Below are 26,691 nucleotides of genomic sequence, written 5' to 3'. Positions count from 1 at the left end.
AATAATCTATTTTCAAGATCAAAGTGGGTTTATTTAAAAGGGCTGAGGTCAGATGGACGGTTGATAATTATGAATCATCCAGAGGCTACAATTATTTCTTGTGCTTAGAAACCATAAATAGAATTATGTATATTTCCAATAAAACAGGGTGGGGTCCATATGCTATAGTCTTTCTAATTTATGGTGCTTTTTTTTTCTTCCATTCTCACATTAGCCTCTTCTCGAGGCCGTAAGACTGGGGAAACCAGGGAGCTGCTGCGGAGTTCCTGGTCACCTATCAAAATGCTCGTGAAATTAGGTAACTTCCCGGATGATGTGAAGTTTTTTAAAATTAATTAATCAGAAGGACAGAGCAACAGAGAGAGGGAAGGGCACACACACACAGATACACAGATATCTTCCATCCACTGGTTCACTCCCCAAATGTCTGCAACAGCCAGGTTGAGGCCAGGCCAAAGCCAGGAGCCAGGAGCTTCTTCTGAGTCTTCCACGTGGGTGCAGGGGCCCCAGCACTTGGCCCATCTTCCACTGCTTCCCCAGGTGCATTAGCTGGGAGCTGGAATGGAAGCTACGGCCCTTGTGATGTGAGAATTTTATTGCACAGAGAAGAGCCCCATGCCAGCCTAGGGGAGAAGACATTCATGCAGGGGAGGAAGGAGAGGGAGAAGAATCCCTCCCCCTGGGGTGGGCAGCTGGGGCACGGAGGGGTCCTGGAGGTGTGAGTGCCTCTGTCTCCCCAAGCCAATCAGGTGGCAAGGCCCAGGAGAGCAGAGGAGGGGCTGGGCTGGGAGCGGTGCTGGCTGCACATCTCCCGCAGGCAGCTTCGGAATCCCCTGCTGGGGAAATGATACAGCAGGCAGATGAGGAAGTTGGAGAACAGGAACTCCAAGGGGAACGTGATTGCAGAACCAAGGATGAGTCCCAGATCGGGGGTAGAAGGGAGGTTGAAAAGGAATAATAATTGCCTGCTCTGTGGTGTAGAGGGTTAAGCCTCCACCTGTGGTGCCAGCATCCCATATGGGCACCAGTTCGAGTCCTGGCTGTGCCACTTCTGATCCAGATCTCTGCTAATGCGCTTGGGAAAGCAGCTGAGGATAGCCCAAGTGCTCGGGCCCCTGCACCCACGTGGGAGACCAGGAAGAAGCTCTTGGCTTCGGATCGGCGCAGCTCTGGGCATTGCAGCCAGCTGGGGAGTGAACCAGCGGATAGAAGACCTCTCTTTCTGTGTTTCCCTCTCTCTGTATGGAACTTTGCTTCTCAAATAAATAAATATACCTTCCGAAAAAGGCCAGTTTTTTAAAAGATTTATTTGAAAGTCAGAATTACACACAGAGAGAAGGAGAGGCAGAGAGAGAGAGAGAGAGAGAGAGAGAGAGAGAGAGGTCTTCTATCCGCTGGTTCATTCCCCAGTTGGCCACAATGGCCAGAGCTGTGCCAATCTGAAGCCAGGAGCCAGGAGCTTCTTCCTGGTTCCCCACACGGGTTCAGGGGCCCATCTTGGGCTATCTTTTACTGATTTCCCAGACTATAGCAGGGAGCTGGATTGGAAGTGGAGCAGCTGGGTCTCGAACCGGTGCCCATATGGGATGCCGGTACTACAGGCAGAGGCTTTACCTGTTACACCACAGCGCCGACCCCAAAAAAGGCCAATCTTAAAAAGAAAAAGAATGATAAGTAGCAAGAAAGCAAAAGAGGTGGGGGCGAGAATGAAGGGCCGGCCCAGTTCCTAGCGGGGAAAGAGAGATGGGATAAAGGAGGTGGAGCTGAGAGGCCCCATGTGGACGCGTCTTGGGAGACTGAGGCGCAGGAGCAGGAGGCAGCCTTGCAGTGCAGGGGTTGGTTAAGCCTCTGCTTGCAACCCCAGGATCCCACGTCAGCATGCCAGTCCAAGTCCCAGCTGCCCGGTTTCCCATCCAGCTCCCGCTGACGTGCCTGGGAAGGCAGAGGAAGACCCTAGTACTTGGGTTCCTGCCACTTGTGTGGCAGAGCCATCGAGAAGCTGTGAAGCGGCCCAGAGTGGAGGGTCTCAGTTAAAGCATGACGCCCATGGTGGGGTTTGTGATCATTCATGCAGAAAGTTAGGGTAGGGGCTGGCGCTGTGGCGCAGTGGGTTAACGTCCTGGCCCGAAGCACCAGCATCCCATATGGGCACCAGTTCGAGTCCCAGCTGCTCCACTTCTGATCCAGCTCCCTGAAATGGCCTGGGAAAGCAGTGGAAGATGGCCCAAGTCCTTGGGCCCCTGCACCTGCGTGGGAGACCCGGAAGAAGCTCCTGGCTCCTGGTTTAGGATTGGGACAGCTCCGGCCGTTGTGGCCCATTGGGGAGTGAACCATTGGATGGAAGACCTCTCTCTCTCTCTCTCTCTCTCTCTCTCTCTCTCTCTCTGCTTCTGCCTCTCCTCTCTCTGTGTAACTCTTGACTTTCAAATAAATAAATAAATCTTTAAAAAAAAAAAAGAAAGTCAGGGTATTACAGGCAGCCCAGCACCCACGACTGTGCCTCTGCCCCAGGCCAATGCTGGCGTCCACGCAGCAGCTGGAGCCCCAGAGCTCAGTACGAGGGCTGTGCACGCATGGGACAAGAGATTGGCAGGTGACACAAAAAGGCTGTGCAGGTGTCCTGCTCAGCTGTGACTGCTGTTGGAGTTTGGGGAGCTCCGTGAACGACTCCCCATCTGCTCTTGGCCTGAGTTGGAATTAAGCGAGATCTTTGAGTCGCTTCTCGGCCTTCTGGCTAAGCTCAAGTGTGGAGATATTGGAATGGGATCCTTTCACTTGTTCACACAATGTAACAAATACTGTTTATATGATCGTGAATAAAACCAGTTAAGCGCGCAATGAATAAAGCAGCCATTCCCCTCCCTTGTTCAGCCCACGCTCTGATGGGAAGAAATGGCGAGAAAATAAAAGCTAAGTAAAGCATCCGGGTTGTTAGGCTCACGGAAGCACAGCAGAGTGGAGGGCGCTGTGGCTTCCTTGTGGACTCCGTGATTGGGGAAGTTTGTTTTTGTTTTTGTTTTGTTTTGTTTTGGATGAAGGGAAGAGTGAGAAAGACAGGAAGAAGATGAAGGACCACATCTTGCTGATACCTGAAGGAAGAGGGACTTAGAGAAATCAAAACCACAGAGACAGAAACTAGAACAGAACAGGGGCCGGCGTTGTGATGCGCTGGGTTACGCCACTGCTTTGGGTTCCGGTAGCCCTACTGGAGTGCCTGGGCTCAAGTCCCACCTCCGCATCCAATCCTGCTTCCTGCTAATGAGCAACTTGGGAGCCAGCAGGTGAGGTTCCAAGAACTTGGGCCCCTGCCGCTCTTGCAGGAGACCCAGATGGCGTTCTGAACTCTCCGCTTCAGCCCCTCCCAACCTTGGCTACTGTGGGCATTTGCGGAGTGAGTTAACAGATGGAACAGAGCTCTCTCCCTCTTTCTTACTTTCAAGTAAATAAAAAGGCATTAAAAAAGAGAGAGAGAGAGAGAAGAAGAAAGTAGGCTACTGTTTTCAGGGGCTGGAAGAGTTTCCGTTTTATGGGCTGAAAAGGGTTTTGGAGACGGATGGTGGTGATATTGTACGACATTATGAATGCATTAATACCACTGCATTGTACACTTAAGAACAATCAAGATGACACATTTATGGTGTTCCACCACAATTTTTAAATGAAAAAAATTAAAGTAGTTACAAATGAAAAAGTGTTGGTAATACTCGGCTTGGTGACTTTCCTAAACCGTTGGGAGATGTGCAAGCTGAAGAGGCCGTTAGAATGTGACTTAGCAGGATCTGCCAATGTTTCAAGTGGGCATCCTCTTGGATCAGTCTCGTACTTCTGGGTTGAAAGTGCCAGAGAAAGATTTATGCATGTGTGTGAGTAGAGGAGTACAGAAACACGTACATAGTGAACGATATTTTTAAAAAAGCCACACTCAGGGCTGGGTCTTTGGGACACTGGTTAGGGTGCTGCTTACAACACCTGCATCCCATGTACCTAGTTCGAGTCCTGGTTCCTCTTTGCTGATCCAGCTTCCTGTTAATGCACATCTTGGGAGGCAGCAGGGGGTGGCTCTAGTACCTGAGACCCTGTCACCCGTGTAGAAGACCTACATGGAGTTCCAGGTCCTAGGTTTCGACCCGGCCCGGTCCCAGCTGTTGTGGGCATTTACAGGGTGGCTGTCTCTTTCTTTCTCTGTCTCTCAACCTTTGAAAAATAAACACATAAATAAATAATTTTTACAAAGTGGAATCACCCTAGATGTCCATCCACGGTAGAGACGTGCTGTTTGAAGCTCGGAACTTTTGGTGCTCATAACCTGCAGTTAGTTACGTTCTACTGCATTACTGCAGACGCTGAATTCGTGAATGCTGGTCTGTCGCTCCTGGCAGACGTGCAGGCTTACGTGCCTGCGAGTTTCTGTTCCCATCGCTTTCATCCGCTATCTGATACAACCTGGAGTCACGTGTGCTTCTGCTTAGAGCCGCCTCGGGTAATACCTACGGCTGACAAATGACGGATCGCAGGGTCTTCCAGCGATTTAAAGCTGAGATAGTGGAGGCTCTTTGCATTAAATAGATTCACCTCCAAGGCCCTTATCAAACAAGGCGATCTTCGGGGTCAAAATCCTGCTCTTCCACGTAATCCTCTGCCCGTGCACCTCTCAGCTTGTGCCTTACGGATTCGGCCACAGCCTCCTGATCTCCCTTTTTCACACATGTGAGGCAGCGAGCCTTGGGCGAGCAAATTATAACGTCTTCCTGACGCCGTGTGATTGTCAATTTCTTCGGCTTTTCAGCCTGACAACAATGCAGCCAACTAAATTTTGTTGTTATCTCATGAATCCACACATGTAACCACTTTCTCTTTTTTAAAAGATGTATTTATTTATTTATTTATTATTTGAGAGGCAGAGTTACAGCTAGAGAGAGGGAGACAGAGAGAAAGGTCTTCCATCTGCTGGTTCACTTCCCAAATGGAGCCTCCTTCAGATCCCCACGCAGGTGCAGGGGCCCAAGCACTCAGGCCATCTTCCACTGCTTTCCCAGGTGCATTAGCAGGGAGCAGGACCAGATATGGAGCAGCTGGGACTCAAACCGGCACCGCAGGTGGAGGCTTGGCCCCCTACGCCACAGCACTGGCCCCCACTTACCGCTCTTTTCCGTGGCTCAGCATGCCCTGCAGATGTTCCTTTAGCACTTTCTGGAGCTGCCTCCTGTACCCATTGGCCAGTTGCCTCTTCCTTTTTTCTACTTGTGTGGTGTTCCTGATTCGTTAGGGCGCTCACCACTAACGGCCCTGTGACTCACGGCTGAGTGAAGCCTGCCCAGCACACACAGGACTTTGTCCGTAAGGCTCATCACAGGCTTCCTAATCCCAGGAGCACTGAGCACGTCACAGCACTGTACCCGGGAGTCACTTAAAAAGCAGAATGGAGACGCCGGCAAATAGGTGGAGAAAAGTGAATCCTTGCACAGCGTCAGTGGGAATGTAAACAGGCACAGACATCATGGAGAACTGCATGGCATGGGGGCCAGAGCTGTAGTGTATTTAGGTTCGGCTTCCGCCTGCAGTGCCAGCATCCCATACGGGTGCCCGTTTGTGTCCTGGCTGCTCCTTTTCCCATCCAGCTCCCTGCTAATGTACCTGGGAAAGCAGCAGAAGATGCCCCAAGTGCTTGGGCCCTGCACCCGCATGGGAGACCAGGAAAAGCACTTGGCTCCTGGCTCCTGGCTCCTGGCTTCGGATCAGCGTGGTGCGCCCATTGCAGCGGCCATTGGGAGGTGAACCAACGGAAAAGGAAGACCTTTTTCTCTGTCCCTCTTTCTCACTGTCCACTCTGCCTGTCCAAAAATAAAAAAATTATATTTAAAAATTTATTTATTTATTTATGGAGTGACCCAGAGAATGGGGAGGAGAGAGGTTGAATCTTCCTGTCTCGGATGGCTGCAGTCCCAGAGAACGGGCAGCTCCAAGAAGGAGGTAAGTGGCAAGTTCAGGAGGGAAAGGCCAGAGCTGGTTGTACTTTCACTCATTTGGGAAACATTTTGAAATGTGTTTATTTAGCGGAGAGGCAGAGAAGCAGAGACAGAGACAGAGAGAGCCCCCCATCCACTGGTTCACTACCCAGATGCCCAAGCCAGGAATGCAATCCAGGTCTCCCTCGGGAGTGGCAGGAACCAGGTCCCCTGAGCCGTCACCGCTGCCTCCCAGGGACTGCGTGAACAGGGAGATGAGGCCGGCGCTGCGGCTGGGATGGAGCCCAGGTTCCCCCACGGGGGAGGGACCTGGGCGTCCTAACTCGCACTGTAGCTGCCTGCCGGGCGAACTGCCTGCCCTTATTCTGGAAACATGTTTAAAGAGTTTTTGGGCTAGCACTGTGGCGTGGTAGGCTAAGCCTCCACCTGCAGTGCCGGCCATCCCATAGGGGCACTGGTTCGAGTCCCGCCTGCTCTTCTTCCGATCCAGCTCTCTGCTATGGACTGGGAAAGCAGTAGAAGATGGCCCAAGAGTTTGGACCCCTGCACCCACATGGGAGACCAGGAAGAAGCTCCTGGCTTCAGATCATCCCAGCTCCAGCTGCTGTGGCCATTTGGAGAGTGAACCAGCAGCAGATGGAAGATCAATCTCTCTCTCTCTCTCTCTCTCTCTCTCTCTGTAACTCTGCCTCTCAAATAAATTTCTTTAAAGGGGTTCTGGTTGTCGGGGCACAGCTCACACTGGCGCCAAGAAAGGAATGAAAGGAAACACATCGCAGTGCTAACGGGGACTTTGTTCTGGATACTGAGATGATGTATACGTTAATGATCTTTTAAAAAGTGTCTGTAGTTTTCAAACATTCAACATAAGATTGTCACTTCACTATTTTTTTTTTTTTTTTGACAGAGTGGACAGTGAGAGAGAGAGACAGAGAGAAAGGTCTTCCTTTGCCATTGGTTCACCCTCCAATGGCCGCCACGGCCGGTGCGCTGCGGCCGGCGCACCGCGCTGATGCGATGGCAGGAGCCAGGAGCCAGATGCTTCTCCTGGTCTCCCATGGGGTGCAGGGCCCAAGCACCTGGGCCATCCTCCACTGCACTCCCTGGCCACAGCAGAGAGCTGGCCTGGAAGAGGGGCAACCGGGACAGAATCCGGCGCCCCGACCGGGACTAGAACCCGGTGTGCCGGCGCCGCTAGGCGGAGGATTAGCCTAGTGAGCCACGGCGCCGGCCCACTTCACTATTTTTTAATACAAAATGTTTTTTAATAAGGATTTATTGATTTGAAAGGCAGAGTTACAAAGACAGAGGGAGCAACACAGAGAGACAGAATCTTCCATCTGCTGGCTCACTCCCCAGTAGCTGCAACAGCCAGCGCTGGGCCAGGCCGAAGTCAGGGCCTGGAACTTGGTTCTGGTCTTCCACATGCGTGACAAGGACCCAGAGACTTTGGTCAGCCTCTGCTGGCTTCCCAGGCTCATTAGCAGGACCAGAATGGGAGCAGCCAGTATTCAAACCGAACCCCCGATAATGGGATGACTGCATTGCAATCAACAATTCAACCTGCCCCACAATGCCAGTCCCTGAAATAACCCAATTTAAAATGTTAGCAACTCGGGGGCTGCTGCTGTGGTGCAGTGGGTTAAGCCGTCACCTGCAGTGCCGGCATCCCATAATGGGCACCAGTTCGAGTCCCACCTGCTCTACTTCCAATCCAGCTCCCTGCTAATGGTCTGGAAAAGCAGTAGAAGATGGCCCGAGTGTTCATGGGATATTTGGAAGAAACTCCTGGCTCCTGGCTTTGGCTGGCTCAGCCCTAGCCATTGTGGCTATTTGGGGAGTGAACCAGCAGATGGAAGACCTCTCTGTCTCTCCCTCTCTCTCTCTGTAACCCTGCCTTTCAAATAAGTAAATCTTTTTTTTTTTTTTTTAAGGTAGCAACTGGGACCCATGTCTCAACTGCTTCACTTCCAATCCAGCTTCCTGCTAGTGTGCTTGGGAAAAGCAGCAGAAAATGGTTCAAGTGCTTGGACCCTGCCATCCATGCGGGAGACCCAGATGGAGTTCCTGGCTCCTGGGTTAGGCCTGGCCGAGCCCTGGCTGTTGCATCCATTTAGGGGAGTGAATCAGCTCTGTCTCTCCCTCTCTCTGTCACTCTCTTTCCAAAAAAGTGAGTAAATAAATCTTTTTTTTTTTTTTTTTTTTTACAGGCAGAGTGGACAGTGAGAGAGAGAGACAGAGAGAAAGGTCTTCCTTTTGTCATTGGTTCACCCTCCAATGGCCGCCGCGGCTGGCTGATCCGATGGCAGGAGCCAGGTGCTTCTCCTGGTCTCCCATGGGGTGCAGGGCCCAAGCACTTGGGCCATCCTCCTCTGCACTCCCGGGCCACAGCAGAGAGCTGGCCTGGAAGAGGGGCAACCGGGACAGAATCCGGCGCCCTGACCGGGACTAGAACCCGGTGTGCTGGCGCCACTAGGCGGAGGATTAGCCTGTTGAGCCGCGGTGCCGGCCTAAATAAATCTTTTTTAAAACTATTTTCTTTATTTATTTGAAAGGCAGAGTTACAGAGAGGTGGGGGGGGGCGGGGTCTTCCATCAGCTGGCTCACTCCCCAGATGGCTGCAACTGTTGGAGCTGGGCCGATCCGAAGCCAGGAGCCAGGAGCTTCTTCCAGGTCTCCCATGTGGGATCAGGGGCCCAAGCACTTGGGCCATCTTCCATTGCTTTCCCAGGCCACAGCAAAGAGAGCTGGATGGGAAATGGAGCAGCCGGGACTCGAACGGGTTCCCATATGGGATGCCGGCACTGCAGGCAGCGGCTTTACCTGCTACTCCACAGCACTGGTCCTGTAAATAAATCTTTAACAACAGCAACAACAACCATAAAATATTGGCAACTAATTCAAACACTAAACACACACACACACACACACACACACACGGACAACTATGAGAGTCAAACTCCATGATGGGCTGCATTTGGCCTGTTGGTTGAGATTGTGGCCTGCAGTGAGTGGTGGTATTTAGGGGGAAAACACACATATGGATAGAAATGCACCAGAAAGAGGACAGGAAGAGTGTAGGGCCCTCAGACCATCAACCACTGGATGTCTACCTCCAGGTAGAGAACGGACAATGAGATTGTTGAAAGCAGAATATAGGTCTTCATTTCTTGGATTTATTTGAGACCTTGGCCATTGATATGTGTTTGTGGCTTACTTTTGTGCTTTAAAAATAAGAAAGAAGTCTATGAATTAAAATGTCAAAAAGGATTCCTCTTGTGATTCCCTAAGTTAGTTTTTATTTTTTATTTATTTATTTTTTTTGAGAGGTAGAGTTACAGAGAGAGAGAGAGGGAGGGAGAGAGAGGTCTTCCATCTGCTGGTATTTGGGAAGTAGAGCCCGAGCGAGTGTTCCCGTAGACTGATTCCCCGTGCCAGGCTGAAGGCAGGAACAAAGAACTCAATCCAGGCCCCCCAAGTGGGCGGCGGTGACATCGCCCATTGCCTTCCAGGGTCTGCATTAGCAGGAACTGGAATCGGGAGCGGAGCAGGGAATTGACCCCAGCTGCTAAAATAATGGGTGCATAAGAGCTCTCAGGCACGGGGAGTCAAGGCACTGGCAAAAAATGACCTAAATGAAAGGTCTCTGCGAGTGAGATCCCAGTGGAAAGAACAGGCCATCAAAGAAGGAGGTACCTTTGACTATGGCCTTATCTAAATAAGGTTGGAGTTGGTGAACTCAAGAGGCTTCCATAGCCTTGGCAGCTCCAGACAAGAGCCTTGGGTGATTACTGACATCATAAATAAGTGTCAATTGTTAAATCAACAACAGGAGTCACTGTGCACTTACTACCCATGTAGAATCTCTTTCCTTAATGTGTTGTACTATGTGAATTAATAGTAAAACTAGTCTTCAAACAGTACTTTATACTTTGTGTGTCTGTGTGGGTGCAAACTGTTGAAATTTTTACTTAATATAAACTAAGTTGATCTTCTGCATATAAAGATAATTAAAAATGGATCTTAATGAAGAATGGGACGGGAGAGGAAGTAGGAGATGGGATGGATTCGGGTGGGAGGGTGGTTATGGGGGAAAAAACTGCTATAATCTAGAAGTTGTACTTTTGAAATTTATATTAATTAGATGAATGAAGTTTAAAAATAAACCAATCAGCAGAGCAAAAAAATAACATAATGGGCTGGTGGCGCCTTAACCAAGAGGCCAAATGCCTGCCCCTGATATTATCTCGTGGACGCATCTCTGTACACATTCATCTAGAAGTGGAAATGCTGGGCCAATATATCTATTATTACTGCTATTTATTATCATTACTCTGATTTTTATTAAACTTTAAGAAATCAGATGTGGGATCCATTTTTGCCCCTTAAAGCTGCTCCTCTGAGCATAAAGAGATCTATATTTCGTGACTTCTGTGAGTAACCCTTTATTAAGTCCTGGCACTGACATCTTGGAAAATTCTAGAACGTCTCTGACTCGTCGCCCCTCTTTTCACTCCTCCCCCTTTCCCTGCTTACGCTGGTGCGTGACTCCATTCCCAGAAAGCGTGTCTGCCGAGTTGGTGTCTTAGTCTGGGCTCCTTAGAGTCAGAGCCTGGAGCAGAGCTGCTAGAGGTTGACACTCCTCGGGGTGTGTAACCCGCGGGAGGCAAGAGCGCAGGGGAGGGGAGGGAAGCCAGGGAGAGCGAGAGCGAGCGGCGGAGTGTGCATCCTGAGCTCCACTCTGCAAGCGCAGGTGTGTCTTCAGCCTCCAGCTGTCTTCCAGGAGCCAGATGAAGCTGCCCAGTCTCTGAACAGGGGCGGGGGCAGGGGCGGGGGCAAGGAGAGCGGTAACTTCATCCAGACTTGCCTTCTCTCATTGGTCAAAGCCTGGGCTTTTGACCTAGAGGTCAGGATGTCCGTGTCCAGCCTCCGAGTGCTCCGAGTTCCATCCTTGGCCCTGGTCCCTGACTCCGACTTCTGGTTTCCTGGGGAGCAGCACTAATGGCTCAAATAATTGGATTTCTGCCACCCATGTGGGAGGCCTGGATTAGGTTTCTGGTTCCTGGCTCAAGCCTTGGTCCAGCCTTAGCCATTGTGGCCATTTAGGGGGTGAATTAGAACATGGGATCTCTGTCTCTTGTTCTTTCTGTCCCTCAGCCTCTTGAATAAATAATAAGCTTTTTTTTTTTTTTTTTTTTTTAAGTTTTCTGTGGCTCACTTGGTTAATCCTCCGCCTGTGGCACCGGCATCCCATATGGGCGCGGGGTTCTAGTCCTGGCTGCTCCTCTTCCAGGCCAGCTCTCTGCCGTGGCCCAGGAGGGCAGTGGAGGATGGCCCAGGTGCTTGGGCCCTGCACCTGCATGGGAGACCAGGAAGAAGCACCTGACTCCTGGCTTTGGATCGGCACAGTGCTGGCCGTAGCGGCCATTTCGGGAGTGAACCAACGGAAGGAAGACCTTTCTCTCTGTCTCTCTCGCTGTCTATAACTCTACCTGTCAAATAAAAAAATAATAAATAAATAAATAAAAGTTTGCCCCTCAGGATGTCACATCCTGTCTTAGAGTAGAACTGTAGCTACAGAGGAAGAGGATCCCAGCCAGCAGGGATGGCCCGAGGGGCGGGGCACCCCCCTGCAGGGCCAGGGTGCATCTGTGGATTTTAAGTTGGTCCGAGGCTTCCTTGAGTCCAGAGACCAGAAACTCAGGCTGATACCAGAAGCACGAGGCCAGGGCTCATCACTGGCAGGAGCGGATGCCAGGCGACGGGTTTGTTCCAGAGGCTGGCGATGTTGAGAAAAGGGGGTTCCCTTCATCTCAAATGTGCTTTCCCTGCTTTGTCAGTCGGCAGAGCGCTTTTAAAGGAAGAATGAAGACCTGGAGCTGGGGGAAGTGGTGGGGGTGAGCTCAGGCAAATCCCTGTTGAAAGCAGCCCAGCAGTGCCTTTGATCCAGGGCACGTCTGTTTACAGCGAGTCCTCCTGGTCCCTGGCAGCTGGTGGTGCCTTTGGCATTAGGCTGGGTGGCCACAAATTCCTTGCCTGAGGTCTGGGAATTCTAGTCATTTTCCTATGTCACTCTCTGCAGTTTGTGTTTATTTAGTCTCATTTTATTTGAAAGGCAGAGACGGGGGTGGGGGGGTGGATTGAGGTCTTCTGTCTGCTGGTTCACTCTCTAACTCCCTACCATAGCCAGGACTGGGCCAGGCTGGCCCCAGGAGCCTAGAACTCAATCTAAGTCTCCTCCACGGGTGATAGTAACCCAATTACTTAAGCCGTGATGTGCACATTAGCAGGAAGATGGATTGGGAGTGGAGCAGGGACTCAGCTTAGGCAGTCTACTAGGGGATGGGGTGTCCCAAACAGTGGCTGATCCACTGCAGAAAAAGCCAGCCCACTCCAAGCCCTGGGATTATTCTTTTCACTTTTTAATTTTTATTTATTTTTATTTTTTTGACAGGCAGAGTGGAAAGTGAGAGAGACAGAGAGAAAGGTCTTCCTTTGCCATTGGTTCACTCTCCAATGGCCGCTTCAGCCGGCGCACCGCACGGACCCGAAGGCAGGAGCCAGGTGCTTCTCCTGGTCTCCCATGGGGTGCAGGGCACAAAGTACTTAGGCCATCCTCCACTGCACTCCCGGGCCACAGCAGAGAGCTGGCCTGGAAGAGGGGCAACTGGGACAGAATCCGGCGCCCCGACCGTGACTAGAACCCGGTGTGCCAGCGCCGCAGGCAGAGGATTAGCCTAGTGAACTGCGGCGCCGGCTGGAATTATTCTTTTTAAATAAATGTATTTATTTGAAAGTCAGAGTTGCACAGAGAGAAGGAGAGGCAGAGAGAGGGGTCTTCCATCCCCTGGTTCACTCCCCAATTGGCCACAATGGCAGGAGCTGGGCCAGGCTGAAACCAGGAGCCTGGAGCTTCTTCCAGGTCTCCCACATGGGGCAGGGGGCCCAAGGACTTGGGTCATCTTCCACTGCTTTCCCAGGCCATATCAGGGAGCTGGATCAGAAGTGGAGAAGCCAGGACTCGAATCAGCACCCATATGGGATGCTGGCACTGTAGAGGCAGCTTAACCTGATTATGCCACAGTGCCAGCCCCAACCCCTGGAATTCTTATGCAAGCATCATTGTTAAATTAACACAGTTCTTTTTTAAAAATTTATTTATTTGACAGGTAGAGTTGTAGACAGCGAGAGAGACAGAGAGAAAGGTCTTCCCAAATGGCCGCTACGGCCGGCGCTGCACCGATCTGAAGCCAGGAGCCAGGGTCTTCTTCCTTGTCTCCTATGCAGGTGCAGGGCCCATGCACTTGGGCCATCCTCCACTGCCTTCCTGGGCCACACAGAGAGAGCTGGCCTGGAAGAGGAGCAACCGGGACTAGAACCCGGCACCCATATGGGGTGCCGGCGCCGTAGGCAGGATTAACCAAGTGAGCCACGGCGCTGGCCCAAATTAACACAGTTCTGATTGGTCATAAGGTCAGCAGGTGCATTCTCTTTTTTTATTGTTTGTGTGTGTGTGTTTTGACAGAGTGGACAGTGAGAGAGAAAGGTCTTCCTTTTCTGTTGATTCACCCCCGAATGGCCACTGCAGCCGGCACACTGTGCTGATCCGAAGCCAGGAGCCAGGTGCTTTTCCTGGTCTCCCATGCGGATGCAGGGCCCAAGCACTTGGGCCATCCTCCACTGCACTCCCGGGCCACAGCAGAGAGCTGGATGGGAAGAGGAGCAACCAGGAGAGAATCCGGTGCCCCGACCAGGACTAGAACCCGGGGAGCTGGCGCCACAGGTGGAGGATTAGCCTATTGAGCCGCAGCACTGGCCCAGGTGGATTCTCTTTAGTTACAATTACAGCAGACCGAGAGGATGGAAACCTACCCCCGGGTATGAGCCCAAGCGCTGCTGTGTCAAGCCCTGGGACCCGTCAGCACTAGAGTTCTGGCCAGAAGGTGAGGCAGGCACAGGCTATGCAGAGGCGCACAAAGCGAGTCTGGGGCACATGGGGCCATTGCCCCATTTCAGGCACGCTGAGACTGCACCTTCTCACCTGTCAGCATCCTGGAGATAGGGTTCACCTCGCACTCTGTAGAAGGTCAGAGCTTAATTGGGAGTTCTGTTCCCTATTTTCATGGTACATAAGGGGCATCGGAGATGCACTCAGGCAAGTCCCTGAGGCTGCTGTCTATCAACATGCCTTTTGCTACCCTGGGCCCAGAAATGCTCTCACAAAAGAGGCCCTTCCCATCTCCTACTGGAAGGATCCATTAGCCGGGAAGAGCAGTTGACAAGTTCATAAACCCATTGTCCCTAATAAGCGTTCATCCCGCTGAATGTGACCATTTGTTGCCTGGAGGTATCAACACTTGAAAATGTTTGCTAAGGTCAAGTCCAGGCTGTAAAACAAAAGTTCTTTTATGTGTTCATGATGAGTAATGGCTTTGATTGGGACAGAACTCCAGCTAAAGATTTATACCTCGTTAGCCTTGACACAAGCCATGTCATGGGGCTCTCAGCAGCACGCAGGCTGGGGGCCAGAGTCTGGCTGTGTTTAGACCTGCTGGGTCCTGACCCCTCTGTGCAGTTATCTGCATGAGTTATTATGCTCATTAATATGGTTAAGTTAAAGAAGCAAGTTACTAAATAATACTGGCATGATTCCACTCGTATTTTTTAAAAGATTTATTTATTTGAAAGGCAGAGTTATAGAGAGAAGAGGCAGAGAAGAGAGAGAGAGAGAGAGAGAGAGAGAGAGAGAGGTTTTAGGTCTTCCACCTGCTGGTTCACTCCCTAGATGGCCTCAATGGCTGGAGCTGTGCCGATCTTAAGCCAGGAGCTTCTTCTGGGTCTTCTACATGGGTGCAGGACCCCAAGGACTTGGGCCATCTTCCACTGCTTTCCCAGGCCATAACAGAGAGCTGGACTGGAAGTGGAGCAGCCAGGATTCCAACCAGCATCCATATGGGATGCCGGCACTGTGGGCGACAGCTTTACCCCCTACACCACAGTACCAGCCCCAATCTACTCTTATTTTTTTTAATGTGGGTATATATATGAGTGTGTTCCTTAAAAGTTTAATTTACATCTATTTATTTGAAAGGCAAGGCAGAGCAATAGACAGAGAACAATCTTCCATCTAGTAGTTCACTCCCCAAATGCCCACAATGGCTGGAGCAGGGCTAAGTCAAAGCCACATGAGTGGCAGGAACTCAAGTACTTGAGCCGTCACCTGCTCCTCCCAGGGTGTGTGTTAGCAGCAAGCTGGGATCAGAAGAAGGGCCAGGACTCAATCCCAGGTACTCTGATGTGGGATACGGGCATCCTGGGTAGCATCTTAGCTGCTATGCCAAATGCCAGCCCTGTATGAGTGTATTTAATCCATATGTCCCAAGGTCATGTGTACATTAATATTGTGAATCACTATGCTCTAAAATGCAGTCTTCACAGTCTAAATCATCACTATTCAAAGAGTGGCCTGTCCTTGAACCAGCAGTATTGGGAAAAATATAGGAGCATGTCAGGGCAGGAGTATAGCATCGTCATTAAGACATTGGTCGGGACGCCCACAGCCCTCATCAGAGTGCCTGGGTTGGAGTTCTGGCTCCACTTCTGATCCCAGCTTCCTGCTAATGCGGATTCTGGGAGGCAACGGATGATCTGTCAAGTACCCGAGTTGCTGCCATCCATGAGTTCCGGATTGAGTTCCTGGCTCCTGGCTCCTGCAGGCCCAGCGCATGATGTTGGGGGCATCTGAGGAGTGAATCAGCAGATGGAAGATCTCTCTGCCTTTCCAAATAAATATTTTAAAAGAAAGGGGGAAAAGTGCAGCATCTCAGGAGCCGTCAGACCCACTGAATCAGAATGTGTATTTGCTTTTGTTAAAGTTTTAAAATATTTATTTATTGGAAAGGCTGGGAGAGAGGAGACAGAGATCTAACCAAAATGCAGGAGTAGGGCAAGGCAGAAGCCAGGCAATTGGAACATGTAGTTAAATGGAAGCATCTGTCATCTGATAATCAAATATGGCATATTCTTACATCAAATATATTTTTAAAAAGATTTATTTATTTGACAGGCAGAGTTACAGAGAGAGGAGACAGAGAGAGAGAGAGAGAGAGAGAAAGAGAGAGGTCCTCTGTCTGCTGGTTCACTCCCCAAATGGCTGCAATGGCTGGGGCTGGGCCAGGCCAAAGCCAGGAGCTTCATCAGGGTCTTCCACACAGGTGCAAAAACCCAAGCACTTGAGCCAGCTTCCCCTGCTTTCCCAGGTGCATTGGCAGGGAGCTGGATAGGAAATGGAGCAACTGGGACTCAAACCAGTGCTCATATGGGATGCCGGCACTGTAGGCTGTGGCTTAACCCACTGCACCACAGCTCCGGCCCCAAACCATCATATGTTATTCAGCTATAGAAAGGATAAATGCTGTTGCATGGACGAACTGATGGGAAAACATGATGCTAAGTGAAATAAGCCAGACACAAAAGGACACATATGCACAATTCCATTTATACGAAATGTCCAGGATAGGCAAAAATAGGCAAATCCATTGCAGTAGAAGACGGAGTTGTGCTAGCCTGGGGTTGCGGGGAAGGGAAGGATTGGTGTGACTCATCCGAATTTGTGTGCCGGCTTCCTGGTGAGTTCTCACGAAAGCCGCAGATGAAGTTAAATGTACAAAGCAATTTATCTGTGGCAGACGAGGAGAGCGTCTGTGCATTTTACTGTAGGGGCGAGGACTCTGTGAGGGGAAGCCCTCGTCACTGCTTCTCGGGTGGGTGTAAGTCCACACAGGCGCAGGTCGGCTGTGCGGGTCGCTGGCTTTACGAGGGGGCCCGGCTCCTCCTGGGGCAGAGCTCTCAGGACTGAGATGAGTAAAGGGGGACCCCGGGGTGCTTTCTGACCCCTCTCTGGCCTCTGGGCAGGTGCTCCTCTTGCAGTGGGGTCTCTCCCAGCCCAGGGTGGCCGCGATGGCTGTGTTCCCGAGAATGTAACTGGAAACCTGAGACAACGTAGGAAGACATCAGGTGCTTTTAGGGTCTTGAAACAGAAACAAGGGTCCACCACTGTGGCTTAGCGGGTAAAGCCGCCGCCTGCAGTGCCAGCATCCCATATAGGTGCTGGGTTCGAGTCCTGGCTGCTCCACTTCTGATCCAGCTCTCTGCTATGGTCTGAGAAAGCAGTAGAAGATGGCCCAAGTCCTTGGGCCCCTGCACCCGTATGGGAGACCTGGAAGAAGCTCCTGGCTCCTTGGCTTTGAACTGTCAAGGCTCCAGCCATTGTGGACATTTGGGAAGTGAACTAGCAAATGGACTATCTCTTCCTCTCTGTCTCTCTGTAACTCTGCCTTTCAAATAAATAAAATAAATCTGGAAGGAAGGAAGGGAGGGAGGGAGGGAGGGAAGTAAGGAATCTCAAAGACTTTTAGCCCATGACATTGGGGCTTACTGCTAACAAATACCAAGATTCTTTTTATCTTTAAAGGGAAACGTTCTGGAATTGGATCCTGGTGATGGTGGCAAAAGGTTGTGAATAGACAAAAAACACGTGAACTGTACACTTGAAAAGATTGAATTTAATGCTGTGAAATTTTAAACAAACAAAAAACCCTTTAAAAATACGATCAACACAGCACATTGCCTGCCTTCCTTAACACATCACAAAAGGCTTCCTTTTGTTCCCCGCATGGGGCTGGGGGTGGGGCCGGGGAGCAGACCAAATGCCGCTTGGACCATGCTGTTCCAAAGACATGCCACCTGTTTGCCTGTGCCCTGAGTAAGACAACTCAAAATTCCTGGGAACGGGCTTCGGCTCCACCAAGTCCCTGCGACGTGAAAGACTGCCCCAGAATAGGGCGCTGTGGCCACGTCCTCAACAGCGACCAAGAGTCAGGGCTGGAGAGGGCACAGCAAGCAGCAAGCTCCCCAGGCGGTTCCTGTGCCCGGCAAAGCTGGAGGGGCAGCTCGGTGTCCCCGCCTCCATCCTCACCACCCGCCTCTTCCTCCGCCTTCCCCACCCTCTCCTCCCCGCCCCACACCCATCTCCAAGGGGCGGGAGAGGGTGGCTCCTCCCGGTCCGGCTTGTGGGCGTCACCCGGGAGAGCCCGCTGCTGCGGGAGGTGGCGCTGGCTCGCTGTCCTGGGTGGCAGAAGCAGCCAGCCAGACCCCAGACTCTGCTGTACTTGCTCGCCCCTTCCCCAGGCACCTTCCTCTGCACAAGTGAAGGAAAAACAAACAAACAAACAAACAAACAAAAAACAGAAAGAAAAAGGCAGGACCTGAAAGAGGGCCCAACTGGAGGTGGTGTCCCCTTCTCCCCAAAGCTGTCTGAACCCCAGCTCAGCCCACACACAGAGGTGAGCCGGAGAGCAGAACAGCACAAAATTGTGGGGGCTTTTCTTCAAAAAGCAGATTTCGCTTTTCCTGGATTTTCAAAAAGTTGGCAGAAATGGAATTAAAAGATCAGTTAGTGTTGCTGCAAGACGTCGCGCACAGGAGCATGGCGGTACAAGTGAAACTGCTCCGCGGGGGTGGGGTGGGGTGGGGGGCGGAACTCCCCACGGGATGCTGGCTGCGTGATGGCAACGCCCAGCTACAGAGGAGGGCTGTCTTGCAAACATCAGCCCCGAGGGCCACAAGGACCTCCTGATGCCCAGCCAGGTTTTCATTAGGGACAGGAAAGGAGGTTGGCTTCCAGATCTTCCCAGGAGGTGGTGGGGAGGCCCTCAGACTCCTCCCCAAGAGATGTCTGGGCTCGCTGGCATCTGAGGAGGGGCCTTTCTTAAGACAACCGTGCCATTGCCGTACCAGTTGGTGCCAAGCCCGGCCTGATCCTCTCTTTTAGGCCTAAGCCTTACATGCTTTGCTGTAAGTTTCTACCAACTAGGAGTAGAATGCGCCAATTATCCCGGAAGTAGTTCAGTTTAAAATGGTTTAAAACAATTTTTATGGGGTCAGCGCTGTGGCATAATGGATAAGGCTGCTTCCTGCCATGCTGGCAATCCCATTTGGGCGCCGGGTCGAGTCCTGGCTGCTCCACTTCTGATCCAGCTCTCTGCTATGACCTGGGAAGACAGGGGGAGATGGCCCAAGTGCTTGGGCTCCTGCACCCGGGTGGGAGACCCAGATGCAGTTCCAGGCTTTGCTTTGGCCCAAACCTGACTGCGTGGCCATTTGGGAAGTGAACCATGGGCTGGAAGATCTCTCTTTGCCTCTCTGCTGCTGCCTGTCCCTCTCTGTAACTCCACCTTTCAAATAGTAAATACATCTTTTTTTTTTTTTTTAAAGGAAAGACTATTTATTGACTTATGAAACAAGCCTTCCAGTCAGAGTTATTTCTGGCTTCAGTGACTCAGGACCCAAACTCCAGCAGCACCCCTCAGCCTCTGTGCTCTGTCTCCTTGTCAGGAGGAGGGGAAGTGTGCATTCCCTCAGCTTGCGGTCAGCCGACAGCCGACCCCCTCATGGCTTGCCGTGTTTGCCTCCAGAAACAAAAAGGTCTTTTTCCCATGGTTCTAGTTTTTTTTTAAATTTTTTATTTATTTGAAGTTACAGAGAGGCAGAGAGAGGTCTTCCATCCGCTGGTTTACTCCCCAGATGGCCGCAAGGGCCAGAGCCGGGCTGATCCGAAGCTCTGCAGGCGGTGGCTTTTCCTGCTACCCACAACGCCCCTCCCTTGGTTCTCATTTACGGAGTCCCAGGAAAGTCTCTCTGAGAGACGCAGCTTCCCATCCCTGAGACGCTCTGGAGAAGCCACCAGGGGCAGGCAGCACAGATCTGTGGCCGGCTTCCAGGGAGGGACCCCGACGCCGACCCCGGCCCCGGCCACCTCCCTGTGATGGGGGCATCAGGCTCCACAAGCAGGCGGCAGCCCCCATGGAATCCTGGGTGCTGTTCTGTAATGAAAGATCTTTGCTGAAGGACACTGTGCTGGTGGACAAATGGTCAATATTGACCACACATGAATGAGATCACACTTCGTATATATTTTTTAAAGATTTATTTATTTATTTGAGAGGCAGAGTTACAGAGAGAGGGAGAGACACAGAGAGAGGTCTTCCATCCACTGGTTCATTTCCCAAATAGCCACAATGGCCAGAGCTGGGCCAATCCAAAGCCAGGACCCAGGAACTTCTTCTGAGTCTCCCACATGGGCACAGGGACCCAAGCACTTGGGCCATCTTCTACTGCTTTCCCAGGCCATCAGCAAGGCGCTGGATTGGAAGTGGAGCAGCCGGGACTAGAACTAGCACCTGAATGGGATGCCAGTATCACAGGCAATTCTTTACAGCCTTCCACCATTAGAAATAGACAAGGAAACTTACCATCCATGGGTAGAGAAAGGGTAGTGATGATAGGAACTCCAGAGAGGTAGAAGGGGAGCTGAAATCAGGGAGCTGGTAGCCTCTCCTCTCTCCCCTCTCCCTCTCCCTGTAAAGCTGCCACCTGCAACACTGGCATTCTGCACACTGGTTAAGGAACATTCTGCAGCAGTTAAGGCACTACTTGGGACGTCTGCACCACATACTGGGGGGCTCAGGTTCGAGCCCCAGCTATGCTCCGGATTCCAGCTTCCCGCTAATGCACACCCTGGAAACAGCAGGTGATGGCTGAGGTGTTTGAGTCCCTACCACCCATATGGGAGTTCCAGATGGAGCTCAGGACTCCTGGATTTGGCCTGACTCAACCTGGGCTTTTGTTGGCATTTGGGAGTGAACCAACGGATGGGAAATCTTCTGTCTCTGTCCTCTGTCTGTATCTCTTTCTCAGTCTTTCTGTCTTTCAAATAAAATGAATAAATAAACGAATACACAAATAAAACAATACCACCGAGGGGCCAGGAGATGCCTCAGTTCTCCAGGCCCTTGAAGCCGTTCTCATCACAGGGGGCCTGCCAATCCCTAGATATCCTGGTTGTTTCTTGTTATTCCTGGGTTCTCGTGAGATTGCAGTTTTCCTCATTTCCATCTAACTAAAATACATCTGCTCACCCAAGCCAGACATTTGTTTATAGCGGTGAGAATTCTGCAAAAATGCTATTGTAGTTATCTTGCCAATTATTACCCTTATGTAGCTAAAGAACCGAGATGCCACTCTGTCTGAATGAAGGGGGAAAAACTGCTTGGGATTTTAATATTTTCTTTTCAAAATATTAATTAATTTAAAAGTCAGAGTGACAGAGAGGGAGAACCAGAGAAAAGAGGGGATACAGAGAGAAAGAGATCTCCTATCCACTTCTTTATTCCCCAGATGCCCACAACAGCCAGGGCTGGGCCAGGTCCAAGCCGGGAGCCAGGAACTCCATCCAGATCTCCCATGTGAGTGGCAGGGGCCCGACCACCTGCGCCATCTCCCACTGCTTTCCCAAACACATTAGCAGGGCGCTGGATTGGAAGCCGAGCAGACTTGAATCAGGCAGTCTGATACGGGATGTGGGCATCCCCAAGCTGTAGCTTATCCTGCTGCCCCACAACACCCACCCCTTCAATTGCTTTATAGTTTATTGGCCCTGTTAGGCTGTGAGCTTTATAAGGCAAGGGTCATGTGTGGTGTCTGTGGGTAACCCAATGCTCAGGATGACATGGACTACAGAATGTTCCCAAGGAATACGTGTTGGAAGATGCGCCACACGTTTGTGGAAGAAACAATCGGTTTAGCATCAAGACAGCATCCACCTGAGCCCCTTGGTAGGCAATTTAAAACATTTTACAGTCCAACACAAAATGTCTTTTTCTTTCCTTTTTTTAAATACTGCACTGATGGGGTAGACAGGCCTGTGAGGAAAGTCTATTATTATTATTATTATTATTATTACTACTACTACTACTACTATTAGGTACGGGTCTGCCGAAATGATCACTGTCTCTTACCTGAGACCCAGGAGCCTCCCCTGTCTGGAACCCAACAGCGCATTTCCCAGAACACGTGGCCTCCCGCCTGCTTCCTCAGGCTGTCAGCAGGTGCATCAGCCGTTGGAAAGGGGAGGTGCTGGGAGCTTGATGCTAGTGGAGGAAAGCACACCATCTGTTTCCTGCTAATGGCTTCTGCTGGGGATCCTTATGCCCAGCCTGAGTCGGCTTGGAGCCGGGCTGGCCGCACACACCCAGTAGGCTCTGGCTGCCCGGGGTGAGGAGGAGCCGCCGAAAGACTGGGGGATGAGTCGGGAGTGGCCACGGGCCGGAGCGCGGGAGCTCACGCGGGGGGACCCAGGCTGCTCCGCGGTGCCCCGGTGAGACCCGGAGGTTCGCACCTGTATTTGTCACTCGGATCCCGCGCTCGGCTTCGGAAACAGATTTTCTATGGCCCTGTAACTCGGGAATCGTGTTAGCGCTGGTCGCCAACTGGTACGGTACCTCCTCGGACTCGGAGTCCTTTGAGGTCTTACTGGGACTACCTTTCCCAGAAATCTCCGCGGTGATTGACAGAAGTATAAGCCTATGGACGGGGAATACTTCGAGTCATGGAAACCTAGGAGCCAATAACAAGAGAGAAGGGGCTGTATTTTCCGGTTGCGGGCTGCGGAGCCGGGAGTCCCACCTGTGTCCCCACAGCCGTCACGAGTCCCGCTCAGGTTCTGGGAGGGACCGGCTGAGCGTCGCGGGCGGGGTGTGTCTAGGCAGTGGAGGGCCCTCCCTTCCTGCTGCGTCCCGGGCTGGGCCTTGGGGGGTGACTGTGTTTTGTTCTTATCCGCCATTGAGTTTCACTTCACTTTTACAGCTTATTTATGTCTTTATTAAAAATTCTGTCTTAAGGTTTTTTTATTTATATATTTATTTGAGAGACAGAGAGAGAGAGGAGAATTTTGCATCTGCAAGTTCACTTCTGAAATGCCTGCAATGGCCAGGACTGGGCCACTCTGAAGCTGGGAGCTGAAAACTTTTTCTTAATAGTTGTCTTTAAGATATTTATTTATTTATTTATTTACTTATTATTTGAAGTCAGAGCTACACACACACACGCACACAGGGAGAGGAGAGAGTCTTCTGTCCGCTGGTTCAGTCCCCAGATGGCCGCATGGCTGGAGCTGGGCTGATCTGACCAGGAGCTCCTTTCAGGTCTCCCACGTGGGTGCAGGGGCCCAAGCACTTGGGCCATCTTCTACTGCTTTCCCAGGCCATAGCAGGGAGCTGGATCAGAAGGGGAGCAGCCGGGACTAGAACTGGCACTCATATGGGTTGCCAGCACTGCGTGCTGTGGATTTACCCACTACGCCAACAAACTTTAAATGGAGGCCGGCGCCGCGGCTCACTAGGCTAATCCTCCGCCTAGCGGCGCCGGCACACCGGGTTCTAGTCCCGCTTGGGGCGCCGGATTCTGTCCCGGTTGCCCCTCTTCCAGGCCAGCTCTCTGCTGTGGCCAGGGAGTGCAGTGGAGGATGGCCCAGGTGCTTCGGCCCTGCAAGGGGCCATTGGAGGGTGAACCAACGGCAAAGGAAGACCTTTCTCTCTGTCTCTCTCTCTCACTGTCCACTCTGCCTGTCAAAAAACAAAACAAAAAAAACCAAACAAACAAACAAAAAAAACTTTAAATGGAGGTCTTCCACAGGGGTGGCAGGGACCCAGGTACTTAAGCTATGAGCGTTGTCTCCTGTGGTGCCCATTGTCAGGGAACTGGATTTGGGAACGGAGCCAGGACTGAATCTCAGGCACTCTGAGACAGACGCAGGAGTCCCAGCCAGCATCTCAACTCCAAGGCCAAAGCCCACCCCAATTCATGTCTCTTTAAGTCTGATTTCTGACTCCACTGAACCTGGAAATAGAATGGTGCCCCACACAGTTCCCTTTTGGGGTTCTGCTTAATTTGGTTTTTGGAGGTTGACCCCAGATCTGCAAGCCAAGAGTAGTCAGCTGTTCTCATAACCAGTACGAGCATGGCTAAGTCCACAGCTCTCTAGCTTGGTGAGACAAATATCGCTGGAGAGAATTGAAAGCTTTCCAGAAGCTGGGTTATCCCTGCAGACTCTGTCTTCTTTTTATCTGTCCATTGTGGATAATTTCTTGCGCAAAACCTTAATATATCCAAAAGCCTGAAGATTCTGTTGTGTTTGGGAGGCCCGGGCTTCCTTTGGTGATGGGAAGGTTTACTCAGGGAAGGATTATGTAAAAGCAGCATAGGAAAAGCAACTCTGGGGGCCGGCGCATGGCTCACTAGGCTAATCCTCTGCCTGCAGCACCGGCACTCTGGGTTCTAGTCCTGGTCGGGGCGCCGGATTCTGTCCTGGTTGCCCCTCTTCCAGTCCAGCTCTCTGCTGTGGCCCGGGAGTGCAGTGGAGGATGGCCCAGGTCCTTGGGCCCTGCACCCCATGGGAGACCAGGAGGAGGCACCTGGCTCCTGGCTTTGGATCAGCGCAGCACTGCCGGCTGTGACAGCCATTTGGGGAGTGAACCAACAGAAGGAAGACCTTTCTCTCTGTCTGTAACTCTACCTGTCAAATAAATAAATTAAATCTTTAAAAATATTTTTAAAAAAGAAAGAAAAGCAACTCTGGGGGCAGCGTTGTGGTGCAGTGGGTTAAGCTGCCATTTGGGACACCCACATCCCGGATCTGAGCGCTGGCTCCTGTGCAGGTCCAATTCAGCTTCCTGCTAATGTGCCCAGGAGGCTACAGATGATGACTCATGCGCTCGTGCCTCACCACTTTCGTGGGACAGCAGGACAGATTTTCTGGCTCCTGGCTTTGTCCCTGGCCCAGACCTGGATGTTGTGGGTATTTGGGGAATGAACAAGGAAGTGAAAGATATCTCTCTTTCTCTGTTTCTCCCTCTCCGTGTGTCACTCTGCCTTGCAAATAAGGAAATAAATCTTGGGGCTGGCGCTGTGGGGTAGCTGGTAAAGCCACTGCCTGCAGTGCCGGCATCCCATATGGGCACCGGTTCAAGACTCAGCTGCTCCACTTCTTTTTTTTTTTTTTTTTCCAAACCGATGCAAAATATTTATTCCAAGTTAGTTATTTTATGCAGTAGTTTTCTTTTCTTTTTCTTTTTTTCCAAACCGATGCTCCACTTCTGATCCAGCTCTCGGCTATGGCCTGGGAAAGCAGTAGAGGATGGCCCAAGTCCTTGGGCCCCTGCACCCACGTGGGAGACCCAGAAGAAGCTCCTGGCTCCTGGCTTTGGATGGTTTAGCTCCAGCCATTGAGGCCATTTGGAAAGTGAACCAGCGGATGGAAGACCATTCTCTCTCTCTCTCTCTCTCTGCCTCTCCTTCTCTCATTGTGTAACTCTGACCTTCAAGTAAAATAAATAAATCTTTAAAAAAAAGAAATATTTAAAAAAGAAAAGCCACCATTCTGTATTTGATGGACTTTGCTCCCTAGGCTGTCTTCATTAGGGGAGTTTTGTCGGGTAACTGGTGGCCATTTTTCAGTTTTCAGACAAAGGTGAGATTATCTTGTAAGTTGTCGATGCATAGTGAGGTCTCTTGACCCTGGATGCTGTGGCTGGGAAATTCAGGCAGGGTTGGGCCTGGCCACTGCTTAGAGGGTGGTCTTCAGGGATGCTACTAGTACAGTTAGAAGGGGCTATTCTTCTTTAGATGTAAGACTTAGATATTCTGAGAGGGTCCAGGTATGAGTGGTATCTGGGGGTGTTGGTTTCTCAGAGCTGCAGACCTCTGTGAGATGAATTCTTGCCTCCCTGGAAGGAAAAGAATGACTTCCATCTTTTATTTTTTTTAAAAGATTTATTTTATTTATTTGAAAGACACAGTGACAGAGAAAGGTAGAGACACACAGAGAGAGAGAGGTCTTCCATCTGTTGATTCACTCTCCAGATGGCTGCAACAGCCGGAGCTGCGCTGATCCGAAGCCAGGAGCCAGGAGCTTCTTTTGGGTCTCCCACGTGGGTGCAGGGGCCCAAGGACTTGGGCCGTCTTCTACTGCTTTCCCAGGCTGGAGCAGAGAGCTGGATCAGAAGTGGAGCAGCCAGGACTAGAACCAGCACCCATATGGGATGCCGGCACTTCAGGCCAGGGTGTTAGCCCGCTGCGCCACAGCACTGGCCCCTGACTTCCATCTTTATGGCACTACTTGCCCCCTCCACCCCCACCCTGCCACTAAAGAGCTGATTCTTCCACCTTTTTTCTAAATATCCAAAAAATAAAGAATAAAACAAAAATAAAAAGAATAGTGGCCAGTGTTGTGGCACAGCAAATGGACCTGCTTCTTGGGACACCAGTGCTAAATTAAGTCCCAGCTGCTCCGCTTCTGATCCAGCTCCCTGCTAATGCGCCTAGGAAGGCAGCAGAAGATGGCCCAGGGCTTGGGCCCCTGCCACTCACATGGGAAACCAAGCTAGAGTTCCTGTCTCCTGGCTTCAGCGTGACCCACACTGGTTGTTGTGACCATTTGGGGAATAAGCCAGCAGATGGAAGATTGCTCTCTCTGACACTTTGCCTTTTAAATAAATAAATAGATAAATAAATCTTTTTTAAAAAAACAAAGAATAATATTGGAATTATATAGTATATTTAGTTGTACATCCTACTTCCTTTTAAAAAAATATTTATTTATTTATTTGAAGGGCAGAATTACAGGGTGGGGGAGGGAGGAAGGGAGAGAGAGAGAGAGAGAGAGAGAGAGAGAGAGAGATCTTCTATCCATTGGTTTGTTTCCCAAATGGCCACAACAGCCAGAGCTGTGCTAGACCAAAGCCAGGAGCCAGGAGCTTCATCTGGGTCTCCCACGCGGGTGCAGGGGCCCAGGGACTTGGGCCATCTTCCACTGCTTTTCTCAGGCGCA

At 51.1% G+C, this 26,691-nt stretch overlaps 2 long non-coding RNA genes across 2 annotated transcripts; one reads left to right on the top strand and one right to left on the bottom strand.

Annotated features, from left to right (window-relative positions):
• Positions 1 to 212: 212 nt before the first annotated feature.
• On the top strand, positions 213 to 6,681 carry LOC138844743 (uncharacterized). Its single transcript, XR_016218357.1, has 2 exons — positions 213 to 298; positions 6,457 to 6,681. It is a non-coding gene; the product is annotated as an uncharacterized LOC138844743 (long non-coding RNA).
• Positions 6,682 to 16,117: 9,436 nt separating this feature from the next.
• LOC149123195 (uncharacterized) lies at positions 16,118 to 22,700 on the bottom strand. Its single transcript, XR_016218356.1, has 3 exons — positions 22,204 to 22,700; positions 21,824 to 21,955; positions 16,118 to 16,957 (listed from the first exon to the last, which is right to left on the bottom strand). It is a non-coding gene; the product is annotated as an uncharacterized LOC149123195 (long non-coding RNA).
• Between the last annotated feature and the right edge of the window lie 3,991 nt (positions 22,701 to 26,691).

Source organism: Oryctolagus cuniculus, chromosome 12, assembly GCF_051225735.1.
Source record: "Oryctolagus cuniculus isolate XC-2025 breed Fujian yellow rabbit chromosome 12, ASM5122573v1, whole genome shotgun sequence".
Taxonomy (NCBI): domain Eukaryota; kingdom Metazoa; phylum Chordata; class Mammalia; order Lagomorpha; family Leporidae; genus Oryctolagus; species Oryctolagus cuniculus.
The sequence above is the reverse complement of the archived record's forward strand: the minus strand, read 5'-3'. Positions and strand labels throughout refer to the sequence as shown.